The sequence below is a fragment of the Megascapheus bottae genome, chromosome 15 (assembly GCF_031878675.1).
Source record: "Megascapheus bottae isolate mThoBot1 chromosome 15, mThoBot2.hap1, whole genome shotgun sequence".
Taxonomy (NCBI): Eukaryota; Metazoa; Chordata; class Mammalia; order Rodentia; family Geomyidae; genus Megascapheus; species Megascapheus bottae.
The window spans coordinates 38645852-38653712 of NC_143523.1; positions in this window are offsets into that span (position 1 = coordinate 38645852).

Consider the following 7861-nt stretch of genomic DNA (forward strand, 5'->3'; position numbering starts at 1 on the left):
CTTGGCTGCTCTTAATACTTAACTGGTGTTAAAATTAATGGGTTACTAGGTTATAGATGAAAATTAAATTTCATATTCTATGTCTTTTACAATTTAAAAAAAATATCTTTAAGCACTGGTATCTGGTCAACAAATAAGTTTATGAGTACAATGCATTGTGATCAAGGCACTTCTTCCATCATTTGTTCCCATCTCTCTCACCCTATCCATCTCCTCAGCTTACCTGATTCCAGCTTTACATATTTATGTTGAACATTTAAAACTGTATTTGCTCAGCCTCTCCTTAAACATTTGTCCTGCTTCCTCATTACCTCAATCTCCCAGTGACAGCACATATTTCAGTTTCTTACTCATTTTGTTCAACTGTAAGTTATTCAAAGGAGTTAACATTGTTGGAATCAACCCCTTTGTTCACCAGACTTACTTGGCTTTTTTCACTCATGGCTAGTGCTCTACCCACTGCACTATGCCTTCTAGTTCCAGGTTATCACTTGAGAAATATATAACATACCTGATCATCCACAGATAATAGAAAACATAAGCATTGTATACTGCCTACCCAGGTTAAAGCCTTCACAAATGAATTCCAGGGATGGCTTACACAGTCCTGGACAGAAGCTGGGAGAACTGTCAAGTATTAATGGAGAACATTACAATTGGATTTATTTTCTGGAATGGAAGATTGTTTTTGCCCACATTATTAATTAAATTGACACATATGAAATTTCCTTTTAAGAAAGAGCTACTTGGGCTGTTTCCCTATGATCAATTTGAAGTTCTTGTTCCAGGATCGGAAAAGACTAGCCAGTGGAAGAATCTCATTTGTTGCCTGGTTAGTTTCTGAACACCTTACTATGGGGACACAGACAAATGTGGCATATATGATAGCATTTGCCTAAAATGTTCTTAGTCTTGTGAAAAGAGAGATGGTAGCTGTCCTCAAATATCTGAAATGTCACATGAAAAAACATTTACTTTGTAGCCATCAAGGTATTATTGAATTCAGAGAGAGATAGTTGTAAATAAACAGAAATCCAAACATTGAATGTATTTTTCTCTGTTTTTCAATGGTACTGGAGTTTGAACTCAGGGTCACATATTTATCAGGCAGTTGCTCTATCATTTGAGCTATGTCCCAGCACTGTTTTGAGCTATTCTTGTCTGCTGACTGATGAAAGCTATTTTTTATTTGCTGTTTTTCTAATCTCAGTCTTCCCAATCACAAATTCTTGTTGAGGCAAAAACAAAAAACAAACCAAAAACACCACTTGCCCTATTTTCAGGAGTGCAGCACTATAATCTTATCTCCATATTAAGTGCATCTTGACACCATAACCCAGGCTTTTGAAGAGAATGTCTTAGCATACATTGCCAGAAGCATAGAGTGGGGTATGGACAAGTGAGTGAACAGTCACCCTTCCGAGCATGCTCTAGCTCAGAGCTGCTTCTCCATCTTGCTACACATCTCTATGTGGCTCCCCTCTGGCCACAGGCTCCTTCTCAGCATCTGGGAAACCCTGATATTATTCTTTTGCGTGGAATTGCCCTTCTCCTTCTTCACCTGGCTTATTTCTGTTCTACCTTCAAATTTCAGGTCAATTGTCACTTCCCCAAACCAACTTGTTGACTCTCAGAAATTTATATGCCTTCTCCTCATAGAATGGAGCCAGTTGTGCCCCTTGATATTTCATGGTATGATTATTTGATTCTTGTCTGCCTCCCCTGATTTTCTGTTCTTTACACAAACAAGGGGCCATGTCTACATTTTCTATCCCTAGCATATCAGTAGTGCCAGAGGTAGGCCTTGGAATAAATGGGTTCATCACTAAGTAATTTTGGAGTGTGTGGGCATCAATGGTCTTAGAGATACAATAAAAGAAAAATAATAAAAGTAAGCCAACACAACAGTGATACTCACTAGACATTATGTTGGAAATGAATTTTATAACTTGGGGAGGGGCAGAAAGAAGCAGAAGGGAGGGAAAGTGGGAGAAAATAAGAGGATGTTAACACTGTTCCAAAAGAAATGTATCCCTCTATACACCACCCTAACAATAAAATTAAAAAATAAATGCACCCATTAACCTATTTATGTAACTATAACCCCTCTGTAAATCACCTGTGAAATAAAATAAACATTTAATTAAAATATTTCCCTGTGCCAGTGGCTCATAGCTGTAATTCAAACTACTCAGGATGCTCAGACCTGGAGGGCTATACTTTAAAGCTGGTTTAGGTAGAAATGTCTACAAGACTCTCCGCTTCAATCAGCCAGCAAAATGTTAGCCTGAAGGCATAGCTCCAGTGGATGAGCACCATTTATAAACAAGTAAGGTGAATGAGAGGGCATGACTTTGACTTTAAGCCTCAAGGGCTCTCATGGGTTAGACAACTGTGCCACCTCTGCACTACATTTCCAGCCCACAATTGTTTAAAAATGTTTAAACTCCAATGTTTAAATCACCATGGTTCTGTTTCTCTTTTATTTTTCTCTTGATTTTGAGTAATGTCTCCCTGACACATGTCATGGTAATTTTTAAATTAGATGCTGGGAAGTGTCGAGGGTATCAATGTATGTGAAGTAATGCCCCTCTATGTGGTGAATATAATGTAACCCTTCTATTAACTACAATAAAAACATATGAAAAATCATATCAAGTGAAGTAAGCCAGACCCAAAAGAACATAGGCTCGATTGTTTCCTTCATTTGTCATAATTAGTACACATTTAGGCTTCTCTTGGCAGATGATTCAAATACCTCAAAACCTAGGTACATAAGGTCATAGAGGATGAGACTAAATGAAAGGGTACCTGGGATATGGAAACAAGAGCTTTATCTTGTGTGATTGTTTCTCTTAATGTACTATGTTATTTCTCTTCTTTTTTTTGTCCTTTGGTTAATCTCATATTGTTATTGTATCTGACTTTGGTACCTGTATATATGTTTGTTTATTTGAAATAGGAAAGGGAAGGGGGAAAACAAGATGATTAGGAGGGGGTGGGGGAGAGAAATGGGCACAAAAACATAAGGGGTATCAATGTGTGAGAAGTAATGCACCTACTGTCTGGTGAAACTGTAACTTCTCTATACATTACCCAAACAATAAAAACAAAATTTAAAACAAAAAAAAGAATTGCATAGGCTTCCACGATGTATGCACCCTCTCCTGTTCTGTGCATGTGACATTAAATCAGCCACCTTAAAATCATCAATGATGGAACGGGTAGCAGGTGGGGTTTTGGAGAGTCTCACTCTGTTTATGATTTCCATCTCTGAAGTATCATCCCACTGGGTTTTCAACTGATTGCCCAGCATATTCATTATGTTTGCACCCTCTGCTATAATCAGCGTTATGAAACATTGATTTTCTGATTTGAGCTTTGATTCCAAGTCCATGCATGCAAAGTAAGCTACATTTTTCTTCACATACTTTCTTCTGCTTGACTTCTCAGTCTCCCAATCCTCACAACTTTAGAAATAAGCAAATGTGTTTGAGATGCCACAAGTCTTCCTTTACAGTTTTGTAAGGCCATTAACATTTTTGCTGTTTTATCTTTCCAAGTGTAGTCTAAGAAAATATTGAATTTCCAGTCTCTTAAAACTCAGCTTGCCTCTCCGAAATTCTCCCCACTTATGCCTGTTTTTTTGTTTTGTTTTGTTTTGTTTTGCCAGTCCTGGGCTTTAGCTCAGGGCCTGAGCCCTGTCCTTGGACTTTCTCAAGGCTAGTGCTCTACCATTTGAGCCTCAGCACCACTTCCAGCTTTTTTCTATGTATGTGGTACCAAGGAATCGAACCAGGGTCTTCGTGCATGCTAGGCAAGCACTCTACCACTAGGCCAAACTCCCGGCCCCCCACTTGTGCCGTTTGATTTAACAGCTAGCTGATGTTTTTTAAAAGGATAATTTATATTAATTTTGGTGTTTGTAATTATATTTGAAGGAAGCATTGTCTACTGCTAATTATGTCATCTTACCTAGAACTCAATATTCTGAACTTCTTTTCTGTATTGATACTTCAATCACATAATTGGCTTGGTTTTCTTCATTTTCGTTTCACCTCTGAATTTATTTCTTAGCTCTGTGTAAATCCCTCCCCCCGCATCAGTTCCAATACAGCCCTCAATGTCCTAGGCTTCTACTTAATTGGATTAAATACTTCCAGGAAAAAAAAGAATCCCTTCTGAAACCAAAGCTCATATCAGCTGAAAACAAGGTCAAATAGAAGAAAGGACTTTGGTGGAAAAGTGATTATTTTACCAATTCATGTCCTCCTACTCAAAGAAAGTATTTTCTCTAGCTATTATCCAAAGAATATATTACCATGGGCAAAATATGCCCATTCTAGTATTGAATACACAAAGCAAATTTCTGCTATCTGGAAAAGAGAGCTTATTACTTGCAATTTCTTTGATAATAACTTTAAACAATAAAAAAGAAACAAAGAAGAATAGATGGATTGTAGATGTTTGAAAAGTCTTCAATCCTGAAGTCATTCAATGGCAAAATAACCTTTGCTATTTGCATTAAAATCTTGCAGAGATAGACTGGAGTAGTCAAGTAGAATATAAGGTTATTATATAATTTAATGTGCTTCTCCACACCTATTTTAAGAACCCTTGAATACAGGTCCCTCTGTAACTCAGTAGCCCAGAGAATTTCAGATGATTTGATTTCTAAATAGATCTGTTTCGGTAGCATAAGTGTTATTGGAAATACTATTAAAATATGCAGCATTCCTATTCAAGAGACTTGACCTCAGTAAATGTGCTTATCAAATGCCTACTTACATTGCTGCTAAAAATTTCCAACATTACTTGAGTCTACTTGAGCTAAACCATTATGATGCTTTCTCTTCGTTTTGTATCACTACATAAAATGTTCACTTAAGCTCCAGCTTAATGCTGATTACTACCATGCACCCTGTTCGAAGTGTTTGCAAGTAGACTATTTTAGTAAATTGTACCTTCTACTCACCAAAACATACCATTAATGATCACAGTAAATAAAGCATCCAATGGTTTTTCATAAGTAGAAAATGGTGTAAACATGAACAAAATGTCCATTATTTTTGTTGTTAATGCCATGATTCTTTTCTGCAGCCTTTACCACTAAAATGAAACAAATGAAAATGAGATCATCTGAATCAAAATATTGGACATTTGATAACATTCCTCATATCTGTATATTTAACTCCTTAGATGCATTTCATGGTTCACCAGTCAAGATAGAATTCAGAGATCTCTAGTATGCTTTTTCTTAGGCTGGGGAAACTGAGACATTTGAATACATCATTTAGCATGCTAAATCTCTAAATCTTCTTAAATTTGAAAAATCACATGAATATGTAACAAATATACTTTTCTTTAAATATCTACCTTCATCTTACAATGTTTATACACACATAAATTAGTTGATGTGCAAATTGTAATGGTAGTCTACATTCTATGAGAAAATGAAAAGAGTAAGAAATAGGATTGGGAGTGTGGCCTAGAGTGCCTGTCTAGCATGCATGAAGCCCTGAGTTGATTCTTCAGTACCACATATACAGAAAAAGCTAGAAGTGGTGCTGTGGCTCAAGTGGTAGAGCGCTAGCCTTGCACAAAAGAAGTTTAAGGACATTGCCCAGGCCCTGAAGTCAAGCCCAAGGACTGGAAAAAAAAAGAAAAAAAGTAAGAAATATACACATATATATTTTAAATGGATATTATGGAACAGCAAACTAAAAAACCAATAAAATGGTCATTTCATAGAGGAAGAAAAGAAAGTTATGAGATGTTCTATTACATAAATGTACTACGATTACTTAAAACTGTAACAACAAATTAGCAATAGTGCTAGGAGCATTCTCACATTGTTTTGTTGTTGTTGGTCATAGGGTTTGAACTCAGGGGCCTGGATGCTGTCAGTGAGCTCTTTGGCTTAAGGTTAACATTCTACCTCTTTGAAGCACAGTGCCACTGCCAGTTTTCTGCTGATTAATTGGATTTAAGAGACTCACAGCCTTTCTTGCCCTGCCTGGTTTTGAAGTGCTATCCTCAGATCTCAGCCTCCTGAGTAGATATGATTAAAGATGTGAGCCACCAGTGTCCAGCTATTCATACATTTTTCTAGGTGCAAATACACAAGAATTAACTCTTGAGAATGAAATTGCTATGCTATGCACATATTAACTCTTGGGAGTAAGATTGCTAGGCTATGAAATGCACATTTAAGTTTATTGAGAAATTCTAAATTGTTTTCTAAAGTGGTAGGACCAATGTGCCATCACACCAGCAGTGAATGAGAGTTGCTACTACCCCACTTTGCCTCCAGCACTGTTTGAATGGGTATACATTGGCATTTCATGATTACAAATTAAGCTGAGACTTTTCTTAATTCTTTTGATCATTTGGATTCCTTCTTTTATCAGTACCTATTTAAGCCTTTTGCCCATTTTCTTATTGGGTTGGCTTTCTTCTTCTGTTTTCTTCTTAAAGATTAACCTGCAGAATTGCTGGGTCATAGGGAAGTTCTATGTTTAGTCTTTTGAGGAACTGCCATACTGCTTCCATAGTGGTTGAACAAGTTTGCACTCCCACCAACAGTGTAGTAATGATCCCTCCTGACCACATCCCCACCACCATCTGTTATTAGATTTCTTGAGTCTGACCATTCTAACTGGAGTGAGCATTTCTTCATGTATCCATAGGCCATTCTTATTTCTTCTTCTTTATTTTCCTTTCATTCTGTTTGGCCGAATAGGACAAAATGTTAATGGAGTCAAATTGATCAACAGTTATTTGTTTCGTGGTATTGGAGAATAAAATCCAAGGTCTTAAACATTGTAAACAAGTGTTCTACAAGTGTGCCTTTCCCCAGTCCTTATCAATAGCCTTTTCCTTTGCACGTTGTGCTATTTTACTTCCTTCTCTATCTAAAGTCATGAAAATAGGCGATAATGTCTTACCACTGAGAATGTAGCTTTTGCTATGTACCCATATCAAATTACTATCACTCCTATCAATTTCTTTTTTTTAGCTAACATCCCTGTGAGCACTTTTTTCATATATTTTTATTGTAATTAATAGAAGGGTTACATTATATTCACCAGATAGAAGATGCATTACTTCAGATACATTGATACCCTTTCTCATGTCTTGGTGCCCATTTCCCTCCCCCCACCCCGCCCCTCATCTTGTTTTCCTCCCTTCCCTATCCGTCTTCAAATAACCAAATACGCATATATACAATATATCAGAAAACCAGGTGAAGAACTTTTCTTAACTGCATGAAACACAAATGGATATAAAGATAAATTTTAAGGATCGATGTCTTTCTTTTTTTTTTTTTTTTTGCCAGTCCTGGGCTTGAGCTCAGGGCCTGGGCACTGTCCTTGTACTTTCTCAAGGCTAGAGCTTTACCACTTGAGCCTCAGCACCACTTCCAGCTTTTTTCTATGCATGTGGTACCGAAGAATCGAACCCAGATCTTCATGCATGCTAGGCAAGCACTCTACCACTACGCTAAACTCCCGGCCCCAAGGATCGATTTATTTTCCTAAGAAGATTTGCTTAGCTTTAGGAGATTTGTTTGATTTTAGTTTTTCTCTTTTAATCTTTTATTATAATAGATTATCTTATTTTATAACATTAACTAAACCTAATTTCTTGGAATAAATCATAGGCCATTATATTTTTTCTTTGCATTACATGTTTCATTTGCCTTTTATTTCCATTATTGCCTTTATGTAGAACTTTACTGTCCTGAAATTTTTTTGTATTGACATAATTTTATTTGGATATCAGAATTAGTCTAGAATTTGTTATTTCTGGAACAGTTTGTATAGATTTGAAAATCGTTCTCAAATATTTGTTAAAACAT